The 26,609-nt window shown below is 45.5% G+C and overlaps 1 protein-coding gene and 1 long non-coding RNA gene across 7 annotated transcripts in view; one reads left to right on the top strand and one right to left on the bottom strand.

Annotated features, from left to right (window-relative positions):
- The window catches only part of SMARCA2 (SWI/SNF related, matrix associated, actin dependent regulator of chromatin, subfamily a, member 2), a 604,189-nt gene extending 600,377 nt beyond the window's left edge, over positions 1-3,812 (bottom strand). For 4 of the 6 annotated variants that reach the window (XM_033925226.1, XM_033925254.1, XM_033925262.1 and 1 more), the window contains exon 1: positions 3,633-3,810. The gene's annotated coding sequence lies outside the window, so the exon portion shown is untranslated. Of the gene's footprint in view, positions 1-2,589; positions 2,705-3,632 lie in introns of those variants that run through there. The other 2 variants (XM_033925235.1, XM_033925245.1) reach the window with 2 other exon arrangements.
- Positions 3,813-3,933: 121 nt separating this feature from the next.
- Positions 3,934-26,609, top strand: part of LOC117365068 — a 113,864-nt gene continuing 91,188 nt past the window's right edge. Inside the window, exon 1 of the long non-coding RNA XR_004540348.1 lies at positions 3,934-4,382. This is a non-coding gene — a long non-coding RNA (uncharacterized LOC117365068). The remainder of the gene's footprint in view (positions 4,383-26,609) is intronic.

Below are 26,609 nucleotides of genomic sequence, written 5' to 3'. Positions count from 1 at the left end.
AGGACACTGAGCTTGATGGACCATTGGTTTGACTCAGCATAGAATATCCCATGTTCTGTACTCTGATGGATTCAAGTATCTACAGGTTAATTGAATGCAGGAACATCAATAGACTGTAAGAAGGTACTGATGTGCATCTACAGGTTATTTTCTTTGATTTTTTTTTAAGAAACAAAGCAAGGTAAAAATAATTAAGAGGAAAAATTATTCTCACATCCTAAACTGTACCTTTGAATTTTGTTTGGTCTAATTTAAAAATCCTCAAACTTCACAGCTTTTTCTGATATCTGCAATTAAATTTCACTCAAAAAGGAACATGACAATTTGACCATTAGCCATATGGAAAATATCAGCTGGATGGCATTATTCTTGTCTATCTCCAGCCTCAGCTGTTGGTCAAAGCCCTATTCAAGCCTGACATAAAATGCTCAAACCCACTTTAGAAAATAACAAAAGAAAAGATCTGAGATCTTTGAACATACTCCACACATTTTCTGTGATATATCAGTGTAATGTCAATCCTAGTGATGTGCCTGCTCAAAAAACACACATTATTTAATGAACCACTGACCTTACCTCTGTGAAACAAATACATTAAATGACTATACATGCATTGGATTCTTTTATGTGCTCATTATTGATAGGGTCTTTTGCCTCAAGCTGCTTAAATATTAAACACAGGCATAAAAAGTATGTAGAATCATGACCCCTCTGATACACCACTTTTTCTCAACAACAAAATAACTTGTGAAAAAAATGGCCAGAACCAGTGGGAATAAAAGAGCAATTAAACTCCTGAAGAGAAAGTGTGCCGTTATTAGCATACCAATGCTCTAAATGCACACATCTCCAGCTGCTTCACCTCCTTACATGTAACTATTATACTACAAGTCTTGTGCTACACTGAAGGAGCTATTCAGTAGCTTTCCCTATTATTCTGCAACTACTGAGAAATTCCTTAGGGACTTATTAGAATTCTGCTTAATATTTTGAGGTAATGGAGAAAATGTCAGTACCCCAGGATTTAAAAACACATAGGTAAAGCATATTAACTGAATCTTCCAAAATTTCTATCTTTAAATAAAAGCCACAACAGAATAATATCATCTTACCAATCTGAACACAAGGAGATGAGATGCATACTAGTGCAATTATGTTTAAAAATAAGAATTGTTTAAAACGTTCCACCTCATCCTTGAAACAATCTGTAGCCAGAGTACTACAAATTTTTGAGACACAGAATGAGAGAAACTGCTTACTATTTGGGCCTTTAAAGAAAATAGCAAAGCTAAAGAGCACTCAGAAAACCGAATTTAACAAAGTATGACAGCACTGAAGAAAAATAAGTGCCCCCTCAAACAAAAAAAAAAAATGTTCAGCTATTCATAAACTAAAAATCTAATAAGGTAAAATCCATCACTGCAACAATTCACGTTTCTTAAACAGCTTGCTAGCCCATTATTATGCAGATACCGCATGAAGAACCACAGAAGTTAGGGAACACATTTTTGACAGCATATCGTATTTCTAAAACAGTAGTTTAATAGACAAGCATAGACCACCATTTGCTTTCCTGTGTGCTTGAGAGCATAAAAATTCAAGACATGACGCCGCTGTGCACTACTTTCACCGTGAGTTTCAGAAAACTGAAAGGCAAAGCAGCGCACGAGAAACCCTGTCTACGTCAGCAAAAGATCTGGAATTTTTACACTTTAGAAATCGGTAGGCCGAACTTGGGAGCCAGCACCTCCCTTCAGTTTTTCTGCCACTAAAATAACTCAAGAGCTGCAGCCAAGACATTGTACAGTAACAGAGCCATATTTTTTTTCTCTCGAAAGTTTTCCATCTAATCGATCGGGCCCCGAACGTTCTACCAATCCCCAGGCAAGAAACAGCTCAGTTTTAGGGGCGCAAGGTACTCGACATACAGAAGCCACAGAAATAGGACTCTGCTGTGAATACCGAGAAAATGTCTAGGCCCGATTTATTCTCCCCCTTTCCTCCGTCATGTCATAATGATCAAACATGTCTGTGTTTCACTGTATGACTTCCTGATTCTCGTCTCTCCCTCGTTCTATCATAAAACTCGGCATAGGCATCAGCGCTCACACAACTGCTAGCAGGCCTGCTGCCATCCTACTACATTTTCGCTCTCAACATACAATAAACATTTTAATTATATATTCCCCTTCGCTAAAAACATGCATACGGCAGCGAACTTTTCACCTTACGCCAAAACTTCCCACACGAAACGTCGGATTGTTGTCAAGCAATCAATATATTTTAGATCTAGTATCACAGAAAGAGCCGGAAACGCATGCAACCCGACTGTAAAGATTACAGAAATAGAGAGAGATCGAGTATATCAAGCAGAAAATAAAACAGACCTGACTAAAACCGGGAGTGGTGGGGGAGGGGGGGACCTACACGATTTATGCACGTTAGCTTTTTCCTCATTTCTCTTGCCGAAACCTCACAAGACCTGTATTATGGAAAGTGCACTGGGATCTCCAGAGGCTTGCAGGCAGGCATTACTATTAAGAAAACCAAATGATTTAAAATGAATACGAGAGCGTTTGTCAGTTTTACCAATGCAGTAGGAATGAACAGTGCCACCTCTCCCTATGTCTCTGGCGCTGGGCGGCTGACTGCCCCGTACCATCAGACACCCTGCAAACCTTGGCGATGACTGGCAGACTAGGAGATTATTATGATCCGGATCATGGCCTCCCAGCTGCCCTGACTGGCCCGTCTAATCTCCACCTTTCGTACACATTTAGAGGGGGGAAAGTAGCAACAAATAATCTGCAACCAATCAGAATCCCCGGGCTCAAGAGGGGGGTTGTGTGTATCCGGTAAATATAGCATGGTAGTACTGTACACAACTTGCAGGGGGGTTACACAGCACATTTCAAAAATCTGTAAACAGAAAAAAAAATCAAACTGTTATCAATTTTTAACAGCTAAAATACCAAAGCCCCACAATCTTTAAATAATAAAATCAAATCTCTGCTTCTGAAAGTCGCTCGTTCTGGTTTTGGGAAGAAGAAATGGCATGTACATTAGTAAATTAAGCAGACTGAAGCACTGCCCACATATAAACCATTTACATTTTAAACTGGAGACCGACACAAGTCAAGCTTCAACCCTAATGCGAAGCGCAAGATATTGGGATGAGCAAAGGGGGGAGAAGGAGAAAGTTCAGCCATAAATGTTACCCCCCGATCTCCCTGAAACAACTTAGTGACGATGGAAGAAGAGCCTGTGCCGTGTGTGGTGTGCATCCTTCGCCTATCCCCGTCTAACACATTTTTCAAGCTGCGCCGGAGGCTTTTGAAGAGGCAATAGGTGGGCGAGCCGCCGATTTTGCTAGAGCCTCAGGTACATCCGATTCGCCTGAACTCTCTCAGGGGTTAACGCTGGAGGCTGCAGAAAGACACAGCAAGCACACGGAAACCTAGACGGGGACAGCCTGCCACAAGCTTGGTTGATTATTATTTATGATTAGCTACATTTAGTATTGTCTGCGCCAGTCAGTTATCCGGAGCTGCTACCAAAGCTCAGCACGTTTGGAATCAAGTCACATGAAGGTCCCTCTCGGCACCGGCGGAGAGGGGCAGCTGGTTGCCTACCTGCAGAACCTCAACTTCCCAATGTCAATGCCCGTGAGGGAGTTAGGGGTTACCTCCGTGGTGGAAGCATGCGCTAGCTCCGACTCCTCCGCCAGTCACTGGAAAACCAGAAACAGACGGAGACACTCCACCACTATTACAGTAAGATTGTGGATGTGACTTCATCGACGAAAACCACGCCCCTTCCCTTCCCAAACCGCCGACCGCCCTTATTCTCTGCCGGTGGCTGCTGAGGCTCCACCTCCCCGGCCTGGTCTTCCTCAGCGCTCGCTCACACGCTTCGGCAAACCCGACCCGGAAGGAGGGTTCCCATTGGTCAAGAGCGGTGGCGGGCGCCGCATGGAGCTTAGGCGGTGTTGGCTCGCTCTGGAACTTGGCTCAAGTGTCTGCTTGCCTGCGGGCGCCTGACTGTTGACTCTAGAAATGCAGTGGCGCGTGCATTAACGGTCTAAGGGAATGGAGTGTGTTGCTGTTTGTTCCTTCAGTATTGTAGAGGAGAGGAGAATGAGCTCGGAGAGGTGTCTACAGATATGTTATTTAGCGTCTACTCTTAACTGATTTTGCTTCTGTTACGTAGTGAACTGATGAAGAACATCTTTGAATGGGTGGAAAGGAGTTTGACGACCATACGTTGCTAGAGTAACAGTCTTTAAAGATCCCATCTTAAATTGTGTTACAGTCTAACTGCTACTGCCACGTCCCCTCCCCCCACCTGGAGGGGTTAATTTTCACTGCTGCAGTTATTGAAAGGTAGGTAGGCATTCCTTCTTGAGGCAATTTCTCCAAATGGGTTATTTTTGTGTAGGAATGAACCTCACAGTAGGAATCAGCTCTGGGCACTTGAGTACCCCCACATATTGAGAAAACTCCTCGCAGATATGCAAAGGTGAACCATCCCAAACAGTACCCCCCCCCCCCAACACTTTTGTAAAGCTGAGCTACCAAGCAGTGCAAGCTAAATGCCAAGCCACCCATAGGAATAGAATGGGCAGTTTGGCATTGCAAGGCTTTGTAAAAGGGAGAGAGGAAGGAGTGAGATTTACGATGGGAGAGGAAAAAAAGCACAGTTACTTACCGTAACAGGTGTTATCCAGGGACAGCAGGCAGCTATTCTCACATATGGGTGATGTCATCAGCGGAGCCCGGATGCGGAAGCTCGCAAGCAGACTTGCTTAAAGAAAACTCTAAGTTTCTAGTCGACCGCACCACGCATGTGTGAGTGCCTTCCCACCCAGCGTACAGCGCTTCTCAGTTCAGATAGCTAGCAGAGAAGCCAACCAGGGGAGGTGGGTGGTTTGTGAGAATAGCTGCCTGCTGTCCCTGGTTAACACCTGTTAATGGTAAGTAACTTTGCTTTATCCCAGGACAAGCAGGCAGCCTATTCTCACATATGGGTGACCTCCAAGCTAATCAAAATGGGATGGTGGGAGTGTTGGCAATTTAAGAGAATAAATTTTGTAATATTGTTTGGCCAAACTGTCCAACCCGTCTGGAGAAAGTATCCAGACAATAGTGGGAAGTGAAAGTATGAACCGAGGACCAAGTAGAAGCCTTGCAAATTTCATCAATAGGTGTAGATCTGAGGAAAGCTACTGAAGCTGCCATTGCTCTAACTTTATGGGCTTTGATTTTACTATGTAGGGGTAATCCAGCCTGGGCATAGCAGAATGAGATACAAGCAGCCATCCAGTTTGGAATGGTACGCTTAGAGATAGGATGTCCCAACTTATTGGGATCGAAGGAGACAAAAAGTTGAGCAGTTCTGTGTGATTTGGTGCGTTCCAAATAGAAGGCCAAAGCACGTTTACAGTCCAGAGTATGAAGAGCTATTTCTCCAGGATGAGAATGAGGCTTTGGAAAGAAGACTGGAAGAACAATGGATTGGTTGAGATGAAATTCCAAGACCACTTTAGGGAGGAATTTAGGATGAGTGCGAAGGACCACCTTGTCATGATGAAATACCGTGAAAGGTGGATCAGCAACTAAAGCTTGCAGCTCACTGACTCATCGAGCAGAAGTGAGGGCAATGTGAAACACCACTTTCCAAGTGAGATACTTCAGATGAGCCTTGTCAATTGGTTCAAATGGAGGCTTCATCAGTTGAGCATGGACAACATTGAGGTCCCAACCCACAAGAGGTTTGAGAGGAGGTTTGACATTGAAAAGTCCTTTCATGAATCTGGAACCACCGGATTTGCAGAGAGGGGTTTCCCTTCAATAGACTGATGAAAAGCTGCAATTGCACTGAGATGGACTCAGATCGATGTAGAGTTGAGGCTAGAAGTCTTTAAGTGCAAAATATAATTCAAAACAGAAGATAAGGAGGAATGTTGGGGCTCCTTATCATGAGAAAAGCACCACGTAGAAAATCTAGTCCATTTTTGGTGATAGCATTGTCTAGTGGTAGGTTTCCTAGAAGCCTCCAAAATGTCTCTGACAGGTTGAGAAAACTGTTGGGATGAAGCAGAGATCCCTGACTGTGTAAGCAGAGATGGAAAAACTGGTAGAAGGTATGGCTCCCTGCTGCTGAGTTGGAGTAGAAGGGAGTACCAAGGTTGTCTCAGCCACCGAGGAGCAATCAGAATCATGGTGGCATGATCGTTCTTTAATTTGACTAGAGTCTTGAGTATGAGAGGGAATGGAGGGAATGCATAGAGGAAGAAATTTGTCCATTCCAGGAGAAAAGCATCTGCCTCAAGGCGATGAGGAGAGTATATCCTGAAGCAGAACTGAGGCAGTTTGTATTTGTGGGGAGCTGCAAAGAGGTCTATCTGAAGTGTTCCCCATTATGAAAAAATGTGAGGAAGAGGCGAGGAATGGAGTGTCCATTCGTGAGGTTGCAGAAGATGACTCAAGTTGTCCGCCAATCAATTTTTCACCCCTTGGATATAGACAGCTTTGAGGAAGGTGTTGTGGTGGATTGCCCAGTCCCAAACCTTCAGAGCTTCTTGACAATGGGAGGCAGATCCCGTCCCTCCCTGTTTGTTGATATAATACATTGCGACTTGGTTGTCATTCCGAATGAGGACTACCTGGTCGTGAAGAAGATGTTGGAAAGCGTTGAGAGCCTTGAGGATCGCTCTGAGTTCCAATAGATTGATATGACACTGATTTTCCGTACTGGTCCAGTGGCCTAGGGTACGGAGACCTTCGAGATGAGCGCCCCAAGCGTAGGTCGAAGAATCTTGTGAGGACCTTCTGATGGGGGGGACGTTTGAAAAAGCAAGCCTCTGGAGAGATTGGAAGAGAGCATCCACCAACGGAGAGACTGAATGAAGGAGTGACTGTTATGTGTCGAGAAAGTGGGTTGCAAACCTGTGTCCATTGGTCCACTGAGGAATTCTGAGGTGAAGTCTGGCAAAAGGAGTCACGTGTACTGTGGAGGCCATGTGACCCAGAAGTACCATCATGTGTCTCGCTGAGATGGAAGAGCGGGAAGACACTGTATGACAGAGTTGAAAAAGAGCTTCCAGACTTTGGTTTGAAAGGAATGCTCTGAGTTGGATAGTATCCGGAACAGCTCCGATGAATTGTGAGGGCTGAAGATGTGATTTGAGAAAGTTGATTTCGAATTCCAAACTTTGTAGGAACCAGGTAGTCCGTTGGGTCGCTACAATAACCCCCTGAGATGTTGAATCTTTGATGAGCCAGTCGTCGAGGTAGGGAAATACCTGAAGACCATGGTACCTTAGAGCTGCTGCTACCACAATCAGGCACTTGGTGAACACTCTGGGAGAGGAAGCCAGGCCGAAGGGCAGCACTCTGTATTGATAATGAAGATTCCCCACCCGAAATCTGAGGTATTGACGGGAGGCCGGATGAATGGGAATGTGAGTATAGGTCTCCTTGAGATCCAGAGAGCATAACCAGTTATTCTGCTTGAGAAGGGGTAAAGAGATGCCAGGGACAACATTCTAAGTTTTTCTTTGACCAAAAATTTGTTGAGAGCCCTGAGATCCAGAATGGGCCGCAGATCGCCCGTCTTCTTCGGAACAAGGAAGTAACGTGAGTAAAACCCCCTGTTCTGCTGGTACAGAGGAACTGGTTCGATGGTATGGAGACGAAGCAGAGCTTTAGCTTCCTGAAGAAGAAGGGCGGTCTGGGAAGGATTGGAAGGATACTCTCTTGGAGGAAGCTCCAGTGTAACCTGAGTGAAATGAAAAGAGTATCCATCCCTGATGATGGTCAGTGCCCAGAGGTCAGATGTAATTGACATCCATCGGTGGTAAAAAAGATAGAGATGCCCTCCTATAGGGGGAAAAGAAGGCAGAGTCAGAACAGTGGAGATTATGCTCTGTTTTAAACAGTCAAAAAGGCTGAGTAGCCTTAGGTGCAGCAGAAGGTTGAGGTTTTTGTTGCTTCTGAGGCTGCTGTTTTTTTAAGAGGAGGGCGATTCTAAGGAGCTGTCCTCAGGGCAAAACGCCATCGATAGATAGGAACAGGGCGTGTAGGTTTGGCAGGAGCTAGCTTTGACTTTGGTCTGACAATAGAAGCAAAGGATTTTTCATATTCAGACAGTTTCTTGGTGGCTGCCTCGATAGATTCATCAAAGAGGTCATTGCCTGCACAAGGAATATTAGCTAAGCGATCCTGAAGATTAGGGTCCATGTCAACGGTACGAAGCCAGGCAAGGCGACGCATGGCTACAGAGCAAGCAGCTGCCCGGGCAGACAACTCGAAGGCATCATAAGATGACTGGAGGAGATGTAATCAGAGTTGTGATAAAGAAGCAAGGACTTCTTGAAATTCAAAGTGCTTTTGAGTATCCAAATAAGTCAAGAATTTTGGTAATAGAGAAATGAGGAACTCAAAATAAGTAATAAAATGAAAATTATAATTGAGGACTTTAGAGGACATCATGGCATTTTAATAGATGCGACGTCCAAATTTGTCCATAGTTTTCCTTTCCCTTCCAGGAGGAACGGTAGCATAAACCTTGGAAGGATGGGACCTTTCAAGGACGACTCGACTAGCAGGGACTGATGAGATAACTGAGTTGTCAAACCCTTTGCGATGTACAGTTTTATACCTAGAGTCCAATTTGCCTGGAACAGCTGGTATGGTATAAGGGGTCTCCAGGCATTGACCAAAAGTCTGAGACAAAAGCTTGTGAAGAGGAAGCTTAAGTGACTCTGCCGGAGGTTGAGGGAGATGCATGACTTCGAGGTACTCCTTAGAGTATTTGGAACCAGCATCTAATTGAAGATCCAAGTCAACAGCCATCTGACGAAGAAAAGATGAGAAAGACAGCTGATCCGCTAATGCTTTGCCTCAAGAAGGACTCGAGGACGTCGAGGCAGCCTGGGTCGAAGATGAAGCTTTGGCAGGAAAAAAGGCATCAAAAGAATATGGAAACTTGGACGAAGCAATTGAAACCGCGGCATCCTCGAGGTTCAGAATTTGAGACCTCGAGCGAGGAGTCGGTGGTTTAGTCGAAGTAGGAGTAGAGCAAGGCTTAGTTGAAGAGGGACGTTCTTTAGAAGAAGAAGTATGCCTCGATGAAGGCCTCGATCGTCAGTGAGAACGGTGCTTGGGAGCAGATCTCGAAGATCGAGGAGACTTCGCCTCGGAGACAGAAGCAGCCGATGCTACCAAAGAATGGATAGGACTGGAGGCTGTAGATCGAAGCTCCAGAGGGTTGATGGAGGAACCTCAATACACTCCCAAAGACTCTGCTCCTTGTATAGAGTGTGAGGATTCCTGCCGAGGCACTTGCAAAGATTCTGCTCCTTGCTTCACGTGCTTGGATGCCAGACCAGACACTCGCAGAGACTCTGCTCCCTGCAAAGAGTGTGTAAGCTCAGACTGAGGCAAAGGAAGCGTCTCGACCTTGCGGGAGTCTGCTGAATGCCCAAGAAAAAGCTTCAGTCCTATATTAGTAAGGAACTGAATGAATTGCTTCTCCAACAAGGTCTGGAAAGAAGCTGGCAAGGATGGATCCGCGTCTGAAACCGGACCACCTGCTTTGGCTGGAGGTTCCACCGAGGCAGTGTAAATGTGCTTCGACTTGGAAGTCTTAGGCACTTTAAGCACCACCGCTGGAACTTTCTGCTGAGCTATCTGACCTGAGGAAACAGGGGAAGATACAGCAGGTGTTGTCAAAGAGAGAGCCACTGCAAATGACAAAGGTCTGATGAGGCTCGAGGTGGAAGCAGTAGAAGCAGGAGGAGTCTCGGTTGAAGGTGAGGCCGAGGGCGCCTTCGATGTCGAGGGATCGGAGGAAGAATCCATCCCGAACAGCTTCTCCACCAAAAGAGGACAACGTTTAAGGGCTCGAGGTTGAAGAGTAGCACAGCGCTCGCACAACTTCGGGTGATATTCCGGCCCAAGGCACTTGAGGCACCGACCGTGTGGGTCCGTAAGGGAAATCGCACGCTGGCACTGGCTACACTTCTTGAAGCCCATGACAGGTCGGGACATAGAAGGAAAAATAGCCACCACAAGATCGAAGCCCTTGGGCTGCGGCCGAGCGGCCTGCCTCGGCAGACGGACGGAAGATTGAAAATTTTTTTTTTAAACTAGAAATAAAAGAAATAAAGCAAGAACAGTGATTCGTGAAGAAAAAAATACAAATCGTGGTTCAGAGAAGGCACGAAGTAACGAAGTTAAACGCAGAGTCAAAGATGGACTTCTCGGCTCCGCGTTAAACTGAGAACTGAGGAGACGCGCCCTATGCTGGGTGGGAAGGCACTCGTGCATGCGCGGTGCGGTCGACTCGAAACTTCAAGTTTTCTTCAAGCAAGTCTCCTTGCGAGCTTCCGCATCCGGGCTCCGCTGATGTCGTCACCCATATGTGAGAATAGGCTGCCTGCTTGTCCTGGGTTAACACAGGTGTCTGATAAATAAACTGAATGCACTTGGCATGGATCCCAAAGTGAAGGACTGGGTCAGGAATTAGTTAAATAGAAGGTGGCAGAGGGTAGTGGTCAATAGAGATCTTTTTGAGGAAAGGGATGTTACCAGTGGTGTGCCTCAAGGTTCAGTTCCTTGGTCTGTTCTTTTTAATATTTTTGTAAGTGATATTGCTGAAGGGCTGTCAGGTAACATTTGCCTCTTTGTGAATGATACCAAAATCTGCAATAGAGTAGACAACCCTTTTGATGTGAATAATATGAGGAATGATCTGAAATTTGGCAGCTAAGATTTAATGCTAAGAAATGCAAGGTCATGCTGCAAAACCCCAAAGGAATGGTACAGTTTAGGGCAGTGGTCTCAAACTCAAACCCTTTGTAGAGCCACATTTTGGATTTGTAGGTACTTGGAGGGCCTCAGAAAAAATAGTTAATGTCTTATTAAAGAAATGGCAATTTTGCATGAGGTAAAACTGTTTATAGTTTATAAATCTTTCCTTTTGGCTAAGCTTAATAATAATATTGTAATTTTTTTTATTTATTTATTTATTTATAAATTTCAAAATTTTAACAAAAGAATCCTCTTGTTACAGTAAATCAGAGAAAATACATACAAGAAAATTATCCATTTGTTACACAACATAATCCAGAAATTCTTAATAACATAAGTAACAAGAGTAAGAATAATTTAAATGTTGTGAATAAGTTATCCTTTCTTAGACCACAATAACCTCCTAACAAAGCAAGATTTTACAGAGAAAAGGAGTTCTCAACCAATGTAACTATTAAAAGGAAAAAGGCTTAACATGATTCAAACCAGTCTAATAAAATAAAATTACAGCCATCACACTTAGGTAAACTTTTTAGTGTCCAAGAAGTTACGGAGCTGCTCCGGCATATTTAGTCCCAGCATATCTAATCAAGCATTTACAGGGATAACTTAACAAGAAAGTAGCTCCCAATTTTATTGTTTCTTCTCTCATATTTAAAAATAATTTCCTGCGTTCCTGAGTAGATTTTGTAACATCAGGAAAAATCCATATTTTTTCTCCCAAAAATAGATTTTGGGAGAAACGAAAAAAAGTTTTCATAATCATATTTAAGTCTTGTTCAAAGATCAATGAGACTAAGAGAGTACAGCGGAACTGAATCTCTTCCTGTGAAGTTTCTAAAATCCCAGTAATATCTTTTAAATCCAATTCCTGTGGTTTATCCAACTGTTTGTCAGTATTATTTTCTGGTCTTCTAGGAAGATAATATATCTTATTTATAGGTGGAATCAGTTCTTGAGGAATTTTAAGATTTTCTGTAAGGTATCTTTTGAAAACTTCAATTGGTGAAGAAACAGAAAGTTTAGGAAAATTTAATACCCTTAAATTTAATCTTCTATTGAAGTTTTCCAGTCGCTCTATTTTGTTCTGAATAACAGTTCTGTCCTTAACCATGTTAGCAGATATAGCTTGTAATGAAGATATTTCTTTATTTACTTGGTCAAATTTCCTTGTTGTTTCTTGCTGGTTATTTTGAACTAGATTAGATAAGTCATCGAGTTTACTCACAACTTTAGAAGTATCGTTTGCTGATTTAGTAGCTGCAGCTTCGAGCCTCTGAAGCACTTTCCAAATGTTGTTCAGAGTCACTTCTGAGGAGTCGGTTCCCTCTGCTCCTAAGATCGATGTTGACTCGGCGTCCTGGGCTGCGTGGTCACCCCCACCGCTAGAAAGCATCGAACTACTCAGGTTCTCAGCAATCTCGCGCTCCTCGCAGACCTGCGCCGGATTCGGTGGTAGTCTGGCTGCTTGGGAGGAGAGTGATGTTTCAAATCCCATGGCTCCGGCGTCTCCATCCGTCGGTGCAACAGCGGGTAAGTTCCCCCCACCAAAAATGACCGGTGAGCTCGTGAGAAACCGGTCCATCTGCAATTGCCCAAGCTTGGCGGGGTCTGCTCGGAGAATGCCCTTGCGCTTACTATGAGGCATATTAAGAATGAATTTTAAAGGAAATGTGCTAGTAGGAAATATGCTAGTAAGAAGCAAGGAAAGACGGAGCTCCAGCTCTCACAGCGTCATGCCGCCGCCGCCATCTTGCCGTCAATCCATCACTTTGTCAATAATATTGTAATTTGTAGCTAAAGAGACATATGATCAAGAAACTATTTTACTTTTGTGATTATGATAAAAATACCGAAAGCCTCAAAATAGTACCTGGCAGGGCGTATGTGGCCCCCGGGCCGCGAGTTTGAGATCACTGGTTTAGGGGGTGAAGAACTTTTGTGCATGAAAGATGAACATGACTTGGGTGTGATAGTGTTTAATGATCTTAAGGGACCAAAAAGGTTGAAAAGGTGATGGTGAAAGAAGGATACTAGGGTGCATAATGCATAGGGAGAGATATGGCCTGTAGGAGAAAGGAGGTATCAAAGCCCCTGTATAAGACTCTGGTGAGACCTCATTCGTCGTCAAAGACATCGATACTGGCATCGGGAGACATTGCTCCATCTAGTAAGCCAGTTCAGAGACCACCAGCTTCCCAATCGGTGTTGTAGGCCACTTTGCATCAAATCTCTTGATGCTGACCAAACAGCAAAGACCACCTTCCGGCTTGCCTCAGCCTCGAGGTGTGCATCCTCATTGAGGTCACCCTCTTCGGGGCAAGCTGCGGCACTGATGGTACCAGCAGATAAACCAGAGGTACCGGTGCTTTCCTCCTGTGTACAGCTTGATGCGCTGTTTTGAAGACGTTTGGGTTATGCATGTAAACTGCTTACCTCAGTATCGACACCCTCGTTACTGGTCTAACCTAAGTACATGGCTACCAGATCCTACAGTACCACAGCTGGTTTCTCCGGAGCAACATCAACGTTCCACTCACCAACGGTCCAGTTCTTCATTGACAATCCAATGAGCATCGTTCCTTAAGAAACATGTTGACAGATAAAGGCCAAATGGCCCATCTAGCCTGCCCATCCGTAGTAACCATTATCTCTTTTGGTCTCCAAGAGATCCCACATGCCTATCCCAGGCCCTCTTGAGTACAGACACAGTCTCTGTCTCCACCACCTCTTCTGGGAGACTGTTCCCTGCATCTATCACCCTTTCTGTAAAAAAGTATTTCCTTAGATTACTCCAGAGCCTATCACCTCTTAACTTTATCCTATCCCCTCTCATTGCAGAGTTTCTTCTCGACTCATAAGCATTTACATTATGCAGGTATTTAAATGTCTCTATCATATCTCCCCTCTCCCGGCTTTCCTCCAAAGTATACATATTGAGATCTTTAAGTCTGTCCCCATACGCTTTATGATGAAGACCACGTACCATTTTAGTAGCCTTCCTCTGGACCGACTCCATCCTTTTTATATATTTTTGAAGGTGCGGCCTCTAGAATTGTACATAATATTCTAAATGAGGTCTCACCAAAGTCTTATACAGAGGCATCAATTCCTCCTTTTTCCTACTGGCCATAACTCTCCCTAAGCAACCTAGCATCCTTCTAGCTTTCGCTGTCACCTTTCCAACCTATTTAGCCACCTTAAGATCATCACATATAATCGCACCCAAGTCCCGCTCTTCTGTGGTGCATATAAGTTCTTCATCCCCTAAACTATACCCTTCTCTCAAGTTTTGGCAGCCCAAATGTATGACCTTGCATTTATTAGCATTAAATTTTAGCTGCCAAATTTAACACCATTCTTCAAGCTTCGCCAGGTCTTTCTTCATGTTATTCACACCATCCGGCATGTCTACTCTATTGCAGATTTTGGTATCATCCACAAAGAGGCAAATCTTACCCGACAACCCTTCAGCAATATTGTTTATAAAAATGTTAAAAAACAGGCCCAAGAACAGAACCTTGAGGCACACCACTAGTAACATCTCTTTCCTGAGAGCAATCTCTATTGATCACTACCCTCTGTCACCTTCCACTCAACCAGTTCCTGACCTAGCCTGTCACTTTAGGACCCATCCCGAGGGCACTCAATTTATTTATTAGACGTCTGTATGGAACACTGTCAAAGGCTTTGGTAAAATCTAAATACACCACATCTAGCACACTCTATCCAATTCTCTGGTCACCCAGTCAAAGAAATTGATCAGATTTGTCTGACAAGACCTACATCTAATGAATCCATGTTGCCTCCTGTCCTGTATTCCACAGGATTCCAGAAACTTGGCCATTCTCTGTTTTAAAAGCATTTCCATTAATTTGCTTACCACAGAAGTCAGACTGTAATTCCCTACTTCTTCCTTACGTCCACTTTTGTGGAGAGGGACCACATTCGCCCTTCTCCAGTCCTATGGTACCGCTCCCGACTCTAGAGACTCATTGAAAAGGTCAGTCAGCGGAGCTACCAGAACTTCCCTAAGTTCCTTCATCACCCTAGGATGTACACTCTCCAGCCCCATCACTTTGTCTACCTTTATTTTAGGTAGCTCTTCACGAACACAACCCTCTGAAAATCAATCAGGGTTTATTACTCCTCCATCCCTGTTCACGTTTGTCTTCTGTGGTCCTGCTCCCGGCAATTCAGCTGTGAACACATAACAGAAATATTTGTTAAGCAATTCGGCCTTTTCTTTATCAGATTCTGCATATTCCTTCCCTTCACTTTTGAGTCTCATAATGCCACTTTTGCACTTCTTCCTATCACTAATATATCTAAAAAATGTCTTGTCTCCCCATTTAATTGTTTCAGCTATTTTTTTCTTCCATTTTCATCTTTGCTTTCCTGACTACACAACCAGCCTCTCTTAACTTTTCCAGATATGTTTGCCTGTCTTCCTCTTTCTGCGATCTTTTGTAGTTTATGAAAGCTAATCTCTTATTCCTTACCTTCTGAGCAATACTTTTGAGAACCAAAAAGGCCTTCTTTTCCTCTTACTTTTACTTACTTGCCTCACAAAAGGTTTGTCGCCCTTACAATCACTCCTTTCAGTTTTACCCACCGCATTTCCACTCCTTCCACACATTCCCATCCAGACAATAATTCCTTTAGATAAACCCCCATCCTAAGAAAGTTAGTTTTTTAAAAAAAATCTAGAATCTTTGCTTTTGAATGAACCCTCTCTATACCCATCTTAATATTAAACCGTACTATGCAGTGATCATTGGATGCCAGATGATCACCCACTGTAACATCAGAAACACTTTCCCCTTTTGTAAGCACTAAGTCCAGTATGACCCCATCCCGCATGGGTTCCATTACCAACTGCTGCCTCTGCTTTAAAAGGTCTATGCTGCAGAATCTAACATGGGTGTAGAGTCTGTTGTTAGATTTCCCAAAAAAAACCCAAACCTTTTTTTCACTTCACATCTTCAGCTCACAACCGGCCCAGTCCTTTCCTTGGTCTGCTTACAGTACTTGTGAATGACGTCCAGAGCTGCTTCTATGTCTGTAGCTATCAGTTGATTATCATTGGCTGCCTATGTTTCCTTTCAGTTATGATTTCAGGCTTCCATCATGGGGTGGCTCTTTTTCCTGTTGATTTGCTAGAATCCAAGTATGATACGGTGGAAACTGTAAGTTATTTTATCCCAGGACAAGAAGAGGCAGCATATTCTCACATGTGAGTGACATCATCCACGGAGCCCCGATGTGGACAGCCTGGCAAGCAGACTTGCTTGTAGAACTTTAAAAAGTTTGCAACTGCCCCACAACGCATGCGCGAGTGCCTTCCCACCCAACCTAAGGCGCATCTCCTCAGTTCTCAGTTTTCCGCGGAGCCAAGAAGTCCTCTATTCGATGCTCTGCGCTAGACTTAGTCTTTTTGTGCCTTCTCTCACCGCAGCTCATGTATTGTTTTTCTTACAGGGTCGCTGTGTTTTCTTTTTTTTGCGCCTTTTATTTTTTATGGTGAAATGATTTTTATTAGAGCAGGTAAAAAAGTGTATCCTAACAAGCAATGCTCCAAAAACAATTTTATAGCAAACAATACCCCCACACACACCTGGTGGAAGCCGAAGGGTGTGCAATATGAGCCCTCTTAGCTACCCACAGGGAGCGCTGCAGGATGACAATGGCCTTATTGAGGTTCCGCACTCGTGTACAAGTATAGGCTAAAATATGACCCTGGAGAACGACCTTAGGTGTCTCCCAGAAGAGAAGTGGATTGTCCTGATGCTGTTCATTAGTTAAAACATAATCCTCCCACCTCGCCAATAAAAACTGTTGAAACTCAGCATCAGTCCACAGGTAAGCTGGGAATCTCCAGTGTCTGGAGTGATTCAAATTAGCATCAAGTTGAATATCGATCCAGACAGGAGCATGATCAGAGATCTGTATCGAGCTCACTTGAGCCCCCGTTACCAGTGGAAATAGGGAAGAAGAAACTAGAATATAATCTAGCCTATACCATGAGCCATGGGCCCGGGACAAATGGATGTAATCACGCACCTCTGGGTGTAACAGCCTCCAGGGATCCACTAAGTCCAATTCCGTACAGAAATTGGAAAGCAAAAGGCCCTTGGGTCCCAAAGGAGTCGAGGGACTAGAGCAGGGGTGCCCACACTTTTTGGGCTTGCGAGCTATTTTTAAAATGACCAAGTCAACAATAAAATTTTTAAAAAACACAAAGCACACTGTACGCATAGAAAATGTTAATCATCATTCCTATTCCAGGGTTTTTCAAAGAGCTCAAAGCAGATGACTCTATGCACTGTCACCTCACTAACAACCATACAAAAACAGACAAATATCCCCCTCCCTTTTTACTAAACCACGATAGCAGTTTTTAGCACAGGGAGCAGCGCTGAATGCTCAGCGCTGCTCTCGAAGCTCATAGGCTCCCTGCGCTAAAAACCTCTATTGCGGTTTAGTAAAAGGGGACCATAGTGTAAAATATAGACAGCAGATATAAATTCAGATACATTTTGATCACTAAATTTAAAATAAAATAATTTTTCCTACCTTGTCTGGTGATTTCATGAGTCTCTGGTTGCACTTTCTTCTGACTGTGCATCCAATCTTTCTTCCCTTCTTTTAGCCTGTATGCTTCCTCTCCTCCAGACCTCATTCCCCCCCCCAACATTTTCTTCCTCTCTCCCTGCCCTCTCTTTCTTTCTCTCTTCATGCCCCATTTCTTTTTTTCTGTTTCTCTTCTTTCCTTCTGTCTCCTGCCTGCCCTCTTTCTCCCTCCCTGCCCTCCCCCAAGCCACTGCCACTGCTGCTGCCATCGGATAACAGGCCCCCAAAGCCACCCACCGCCGGCCAAGCTCTCCCTGTTTCGGGCCCACCAGCATTCCTCTCCCCGACGTCAATTCTACCATTGGAGAGGAAGTTCCGCTGGCCAGAACTTCCTCTCCGACGGCAGAATTGACGTCGGGGAGAGGAAGGCTGATCGGCCCAAGATCGACCTATTGGGAGAAATGCTGCTGGGTGCTGCCTTTGAGGAAACAGAAAGTAGGCAGGACCTGGCAGCAAGAAGAGCAAATCGCAAGCTTCACTGGCCTGTCTCCTGCTTTAGCCCGCGAACGGGGCTCTAACATGTGCGTGCCGGCTTCCCTTCTATCCCCCCCCCCGACATAACTTCCGGTTTCAGAGAGAAGAGAAGGGAAGCCGGTACAAGCACACGTTAGCCCCCGGAGCATAAGTTCTCCAAGCCGGTTTTTTTTTAAATGTTTAGCAGCGGCGGCAGCAGCAGAATTCAGGAGCGGGCCAATCAGGAGGGGAAAAAAGAGAAGGGAAGAAGGGAACCCGCTCTGCAATCGACTGGGGTCGCCTGAGCGAGCGACCTGTCGATCGCGATCGACGTATTGGGCACCCCTGGACTAGAGGATTTGTCAATCTTGGGATCCATGACTAGATTAACAATGAGCATCTCCAAGCAGCAATAATGGGTCAGCAGGATATTGCAAACGAAGAGCAATCAATTTCTGAAAGAAAGGCATTTCGGCAGTGTTAGGCCCAAAAACTACCATTAATAAGTAATGTAAGTTACCCACTTGCAAGCGAACCAGCAAGTATCTACTCAGCCGATCAGTCTCTTAACACCTGAACGCCGATAGGTGAGGATTTACGCAAGAGTAAAGCCACTCCTCCAAGACATCCCATAGGAGAGGCAAAATACACCTCCCCTACCCAAGACTGTCTCAGCTTCAAGTGCTCTTCATCAGTCAGCCTGGTCTCCTGGAGGCAAACTAAATCCGCAGCATTATGCTGCAACGCGGTTAAGATCTTCTGTCCTTTAATAGTTGAGGAGATGCCTACTACGTTCCAGGAGACCAGCCTAAACGACGAGCCTGGCATTTCCTGCCGGAAAGGGGTATAAGCAAGTTTCAAAGAGATCAAACCCCAGAGGCCCAACCTCCCCCAGGGTACAACAAAACCAAAAGGCCAAGAAAAAACATTTACATAAAATGCGGTCTACATTCAAAACAGGGATAAACCATTTGTGTGGAGAATCAAATTGAACACCCGTCTGGAACTCCGGTCCTCCCCCCACCCCAACTACCCAACCCAGCCCACCCACTTCCCTACTCCCCAACCACCCTAATATCCCCCCATGCAATCACACCCACCAACAGGACCCACAACCAGTGGAGCTCCAGAAGAACAACAAAATGCATTGGGCCCTCACGCATACACATAGCAAGCACTAACAGTGTTCAAAAACGTGTAAAAAGTCAAGAGGTTTCCATACTGTCAATAAACCAGTGCACAGCTCTGGTCCAAAGCCAAGAGTAGATTGAGGCAGGAAAAAACACCCCGCAAATACAGGGTAGCCCTGTGGTCGCAATCAAGTAAGGCGTGTCACCAAGGATTATCCCAGGACAAGCAGGCAGCATATTCTCAACAGTGGGTGATGTCACCGATGGAGCCCTGCAGCGGACAGCCTCGAAAGCAGACTTGCTTGAAGATCTTTGTAAGAGCTTCTGTGTGCTGCACTGTGCATGCGCAAATGCCTTCCCGCCCGAGTTAGGACGTGCGTTTCCTGTGAGGTACCTCAGTTCAAAGTTTTCCGCGGAGCCAAGAACTCCTCTTCACTTCAGCTCTGCAGCTTTTATTGCCTTCTCTCACCGCGGCTTTCTTATTTTTTGTTAGTCGCTGTGTTCGCGTTTCTTTTAATCTTTCTTTTCTTAAAAAAAAAACCCAAAACTTTTATTTTTTTTTTTTACTTTCTTCCGGCCAGGGGCCTTTTGGCCTAGGACTGGCCACTTACCTCGTTAGTTACGTCGGCCTTTATTTTTTCTATGTCCCGGCCTCTTACCGGGTTCAAAAAGTGTAGCCAGTGCGCCAAGGCCATCTCAATCACCGATCCTCATAGTCGGTGTATTGCTTGCCTGGGTCCTGAACATTGCCCTGACGCTTGTTCGTGCTGTGCTACCCTTCATCCTCGAGCCCTTCGCAGACGCCGTGCCAAGCTTCTTCAACTTTTTGGCACCATGGAACCATCTGCTGAGAGTGTCTCGACCTCAGCTTCCGGGACGACCTCGACCCCGACACCTCCATCTGCCTCCACCAAGGCCTCAACCTCGACACCTCCGGTCTCAAAGGCCTCGTCAGCAGTTCCTCAGAAGTCTTCCTCGGTGGGTAAGCCTCCTATCTCTCCTTCAGGTACCACTCCTAAGAAGCCTCCAGAGTCTCAGGCATCCCAGGCCTTGTCTGCGGTCCTACCAGCCTCTTCGAGACCTCCAGCTAAGTGTGCCTCCAAGCATCGGGAATACTCATCCTCGAGGTCGCCCTCCTTGGAGCGCACTGCTGCACCTTCGAGACCTGATCCTTGTCTCGGTGCCCATGTTCAAGGACATGTTGAAAGCCATTCTGACCACTCAGATTTCCTTGGTCGTGGCTCAGCTCCTCCCGGCCTCAACCCTGCTTCCTATGAGCCAGCCTGAGCGGCAGTCTGAGACCCCTGTGGAAGCACCTCGAGGAAAGCCTCGGAAGTCTCGACGTTTCTTGTCCAGCGACTCTTCGCCTACTCCTTGGACACAGTCTCCTCAGCCTCGATCGAGGCATTGTTCGAGGCATCTCACTTCTAAGCTCAGTCAGGAGACTTTTCTACAGCAGAAACCCTCTCCTCATCCGGATACTGAGTCTTCTATGCCTCGTTTATCAAAGGCTACCGAGACTTCTACTAAATCTAAACATAAGTCTCGCAAGGCTATTACACCAGCTGCTTCTCCTCGCAGTCCATCGAGGTCGAAGATTCCTCCATCGAGACCGATTCCAAGGAAGCCTTCTCCTCCTGCCTCGACTCACTCTGTTCCTTGAACCCCGGGAACTTCACCATCGAGGTCTTTGAAGCGCAAGCACTCTCTAACTCCTCCTGTTGCGGGTAGTGGAGCTTATTCAATCACTGTGCGCCTGGATTCTGAGCCTCCTCAGTATTCCAGAGAGGCTTCTCCTTCCTATTCGGTGGTTCCTAAGTCTCGCACTCCTTTTCCTGAAACTGCCTCAACCTCGAACTCTGCCTCTTTTGCCAGATTTGTCTTTGACATGGGGAAAGCTCTTCAGCTGGATCTCCACTCTGATTCCAAATACACTCCTGAATACTTGGCCGACATGGAGCTGCTTCATCCACCCAAGGAGACATTGAGATTTCCTGACTCCAGTATTGAAACAAACTTTCTTAAGGAATATGGAAACTCCTTATTCCATTACAGCCATTCCATTCAAGCTGGAATCCAGGTATCACACAGTACCTTGGAAAGGCTTCGAGAAATCACAATTGTCCCACCAGTCTTTGGTTGTGGAATCTTCTTTAAAGAAAACTCATCCGTCTAAGCTTTATGCTGCGGTCCCTCCAGGCAGGGAGGGCTGTACCATGGACAAGTTTGGCCGTAGATTATACCAGCTTCGCATGGACATTCAAGTAACCATGTACTATATAAACAAGTAAAGGAGGCACAGGCTCTCTCCTTTTCTGTCAGGAGGCTCGGAAGATCTGGCTTTGGGCCAGTGGCATACCTAGGGAATGTGGCACCCGGGGCCCATCATTTTTTGACACCCCCCATGTAAAAAAATATTTTTTGTAATAACCATGAAATGGAATAAGTGGTCAGAATAGAAACAGGCAGTGAAAATTTTCTTTTATTGAACTTTATATATGTAACCATTATTCCAAACATAATATAAATTATGTCTAAATTGTCATGACATCAGAAGCACATATGGAGTAGTTGCAAGTGATGCTTGGGACAGTTCTGATTGTGTTAGTTCGGTTTTATGTGTTTTTTGAATAGAAGGGTTTTTATTTCTTTTTTGAAGGTTTTGTAGTCTGGTCAAGGTCAATAGGTTGTAGAGTTGGGGGTCGAGTGTTAGGAGGTTGTCGAACAGTTTTTTTTCTTTTGACGATTTTGGTTGGAGGGTGTGTGAATGGTGCGTGAGTTCTCCTATGTCTGGCTCAGGTGGATTGAATTATTTAGCTGAAGAAATTAGTTACCCCCCATTCCACACACATTAATTCTCTTCCATTTTTGTTCCCATTATAAAAAACACTGATAAGTTCCCAGAAACAAATACATTAAAATAAGAAGTGAAAACAAAGGCCCCTACAGATGAGAACATAACATAAGAATAGCCTAACTGGGTCAGACCAATGGTCCATCACGCCCAGTAGCCCATTCCCATGGTAACCAATCCAGGTCACTAGTACCTGATCAAAACCCAAAGAGTAGCAACATTCCATACCGATCCAGGGCAAGCAGACTCTTCCCCCATGTCTTAATAACAGACTATGGACTTTTCCTGCAGGAATTTGTCCAAACCTTTCTTAAAACCAGCAATGCTGTCTGCTTTTACCATAACTTCTGGCCACTTCATTTTTAAGCTTAGATCTTTCCTTCCAAACAGAGACCTTGCTAGATGTCAAATACAGAAAGAACAAGGTAACTTCACAAGGACTTAGCTGTGCAGGAAATGTGAATCTCCTCATACACCCACTATATAGTGCAAAAATGTGCAAAGGTCTGGTTTTATCTTTCGATCACTACATAGCCTAATACCACACAAGCAGCGCTGTTACAAACATATTCTGAAGGTCAATGCTAAGGTTAACAAAGTTTCCTTCCTTGAATCACAAGGATATACTGACAAACCACTGGAAGAGATCCCAAAACAACTACCCAGGCACAACACCAAAGACCCACTCAGTGTGTGAACCAGTTGAGTGGAGTGGATTAACTGGGGGTGAAAATGGGCCCGGAGTTTGCTCAGCAGAATTTCCCAGACCACCTCTTCCTCTCAACACATTGACACGCTGCCACCACCACCATTAGGAACACCTCACCAGGTAGGCCAGAAATGCTTATAAACTTTATAAAACACATTATTATATTTTCTTATAAAGCACATATTTTAACTGAATTTTCTGATATCCTCAGCCTTGCCATTCACAAAAATAGAAGGAAGAAAAGTTCCCATTTCCTGTTGTCTCATGTCCCTGGCCTATACAATATTTTTCTTCTGCAGACACTTCAAAAGTCTGACCGAATCCTCATTTCCTTTGCATTATAAAGTACTGAGGATGCCATCTCTCCCTAATCCAAGGTCCTAAAGTCTAAGACAGTAGTGTAAACTAGTGCTGCCCGATTCAGGAAAAAAAAAAAAATTTCGATTCGATTCAGCCTATTGAATTGGTTTTTCAATTCAACTTTCCTGCCCAATTGTGTATTTTTTTTTTCAAACATCTTGGTGGGTTTATTTTATAGCTTTTTCAACCCCCTTTGGCTTCTCCTAACCACACTGGTGCTGTGGTGTAAATAAAATAAAGAAACAAAAAGGACTTTCCCTCTCTCTGTTAAATCCTAGCTCATGTTTGCGGTCTAACACCAGGTCTGGCAGGATACACATTTCAAATCTGACATATTGTAATCACAAAACCGAAAATAAAATTAGTTTTTCTATCTTTTGTTGTCTGGTTATTTTTCAAATCTTGTTGGTCTAAGGCTCTGGTTGTCTTCTGATAACTTGCTTGCCAGGGTCTCCTTCTTCGTTCTTTCTGCATGCTAACCATCCATCTGACATCTCTGTCCTCCCCGTTTCCCTTCCCTCCCCAGGAGGTCTGGCATCTTTCCTTTTTTCATCTCCCTTCACAGATCCATCTTTTCTTAACTACCCTTTCATCCAACATCTCTCCCTCCTTCCCCACCACCCCAGGGTCCACCATCTCTCCCTTTCTTTTCCCAACCACCTTCCTCTCCAGTATCTCTATCCCCCCCTCCACACCATCTCTTGTGTTCAACTTCTCTCCCATATGCGCGTCTCTTTGAATCCCCCTTCCCTCCGTGTACTTCTACACCAGGGCCCCCCTCCCCTGAAAGCCTGTCCCCCCCTTAAAGGTCTGCATCCCACCCCTGAAGGCCTGTCCCCCCCCCTTGAAGGCCTGCACCCCCCCGAAGGCCTGACCCCCCTTGAAGGTCTTTCCCCCCCCTTGAAGGCCTGCTTGCCTGTCCCCCCCTTGAAGGCCTGCCTGCCTGATCCCCTTGAAGGCCTATCCCCCCCTTGAAGGCCTGCCTGCCTGTCCCCCTTGAACGCCTGCCTGCCTGATCCCCTTGAATGGCTATCCCTCCCTTGAAGGCCTGCCTGTCTGTCCCTCTTGAAGGGCTGTCCCCCTGTTGAAAGCCTGTCCCCCCCTTGAAGGCCTGCCTGCCTGTCCCCCCCTTGAAGGCCTATCCCCCCTTGAAGACCTGTTCCCCCCCTTGAAGGCCTGCCTGCCTGTCCCCCCACTTGAAGGCCTGAACCCCCCCAAAGGCCTGTCCCCCCCTTGAAGGCCTATCTCCCCTTGAAGGCCTATCCCCCCTTTGAAGGCCTGCCTGTCCCCCCCCCTTGAAGGCCTGTCCCCCCTTGAAAGCCTGCCTGCCTGTCCCCCCCCTTGAAGGCCTGTCCCCTCCCTTGAAGGCCTGCCTGCCTGTCCCCCTCTTGAAGACCTATCCCCACCCTTTGAAGGCCTGCCTGCCCGCCCCACCCTGAAGGCCTGATGCCCCGACCCACCCCGAAGGACCGTTCGCCCCCCAACCCTGAAGGACCGCTCATCCCCCTGGCCTCCCCACACCACCTACAGTAGAGAAGCAGCCCGCAGTGGGATCGTGATGCTAGTGATCTCGGCGCTGCTTCCTCCGCCATGGTCCCGCCCCTCCTCTGATGTCAGAGGAGGGGCGGGACCGCAGCGGAGGAAGTATCACCAAAACAGCGCAGGGATCGCTGCCATTGCGATCCCGCTGCAGGCTGCTTCTCCACCGCAAACGGTGCGGGGGGTCCGGGGGGAGAATCCGGATGTCGGGGGAACCGGACGCCAACGGCCTCAAGGCCGGGAGCATCCCCTCAGGGCTTGCACCCAGGGCGGACCTCCCCCCCTTGGTACGCCATTGCTTTGTGCGATTGCTCGCAACATCTTTCTCAAAGCAATCTACATTCAAGAGGAACAGAATTTTTTGGCAGATAAGCTCAGCAGAATTCTTCAACCTCACGAGTTGAAGCTCAGTTCTACAGCTCTCCATCCCAGTTTTTCTCAATTGGGACGCCTCAAGTGCATCTGTTTGCATCTCGGAAAAACAACGAACAGACTGCAGATAATGTACAAGATGCAGGCGTTGTTTATTAATAAATGCAGTAACATATACAACCTTATAGCCAACCAAGGGACCCGACACGGTCCGTGTTTTGGATAACACGCCTTCTTCAGGGGTCCATGGTGGTTAAGGTATAAAGCAAACTTGCTTGACCCCATTTGACCATGATTGGCGCATGTTTGTTATCTTTTATGCAGTTTGCTTTATACCTTAACCACCATGGACCCCTGAAGACGGCGTGTTATCCGAAACACGGACCGTGTCGGGTCCCTTGGTTGGCTATAAGGTTGTATATGTTACTGCATTTATTAATAAACAACGCCTGCATCTTGTACATTATCTGCAGTCTGTTCATTGTTTTTCTGCTTGCTGTTGTTTATTGCAGACCACGTTGGATTTTCTTTCTCCCTTTTGTGCATTCTGTTTGCATCTCCCCATAACAACAAGTTGCCCCAATTCTGTTCTAGACCTCATCGTCTGGAGATAGACGCTTTTCTACTGGATTGGATGCACAAGTTCCTCTTTGCGTTTCCATCCATTCCTCTTATTCTCAAGACACTTGTCAAAGTCAAGCAGGAGTCAGCCACTATGATACTCATAGCTCCTCGGTGGCCCAGTCAGCCATATTTCTTCCTTCTACTTCAACTCAGTATCAAGGAACCAATACCTCTGCCGATTTGTCCATCTCTTCTTACACAGAGTCATGGTTCTCTTCTACATCCCAACCTTCAGCTTGGTATCTTTCAGGCTGAATCCAACTGATCTTCATCTTTCTTAGCCTGTCAGACTCATTTTGGCAGCTTCTAGAAAACCAGCCACTCAGCAGTGTTACTAGCAAGAGGGGATACATTTTTCTTCCTGGTGTCTCCTCCATCACCAGGATCTGAAATCCATCTCTGTTTCATTAGTTTTGGATTATCTTCTTTTAACTCACTCTGGTCTCAAATCTATATCCATTAGAGTCCATCTCAGTGCCATCACTGCCTTTCATCAACCAGTAGATGGTAAACCTCTTTCTGCTCAACCTCTGATCTCCAAATTCATGAAAGGACTTTTTAATGTGAAACCACCTCTCAAACCACCTCCAGTAGTTTGGGATCTCAATGTGGTTCTTGCTAAGTTGATGAAGCCTCCACTTGAACCAATGTCTACGGCTCATCTCAAATTCCTTATTTGGAAAGTAGTTTTTCTCATTTCTCTCACTTTTGTCAGAAGACTGAGTGAACTTCAAGCACTAGTGGCGGTCCCACCTTTTACAGTGTTCCACCATGACAAAGTTGTGCTTTGCACCCATCCAAAGTTCTTACCAAAAGTTGTCACTGAATTTCATTTCAATCAATTGATGGTGCTTCAAGTATTTTTTCTCAGGCCTCATTCTTATCTAGGAGAAATGACTCTTCACACTCTGAATTGCAAGTGGGCTTTGGCCTATTATCTCAACAGAACAAAGCTGCATAGAACATCTCCTCAACTTTTTGTCTCCTTTGATCCTAACAAGTTGGGCATTCTTTTTCCAAGAGAACGATTTCCAACTGGTTGGCTTCCTGCATATCATTCTGTTATGTTCAGGCTGGGCTGCAGCTGGAGAGTCGTCTCACAGCCCATAAAGTTTGAGCTA

Source organism: Geotrypetes seraphini, chromosome 1 (assembly GCF_902459505.1).
Source record: "Geotrypetes seraphini chromosome 1, aGeoSer1.1, whole genome shotgun sequence".
Classification (NCBI taxonomy): domain Eukaryota; kingdom Metazoa; phylum Chordata; class Amphibia; order Gymnophiona; family Dermophiidae; genus Geotrypetes; species Geotrypetes seraphini.
Note: the sequence above shows the minus strand (reverse complement) of the source record. Positions and strands in the feature narration are given on the sequence as shown.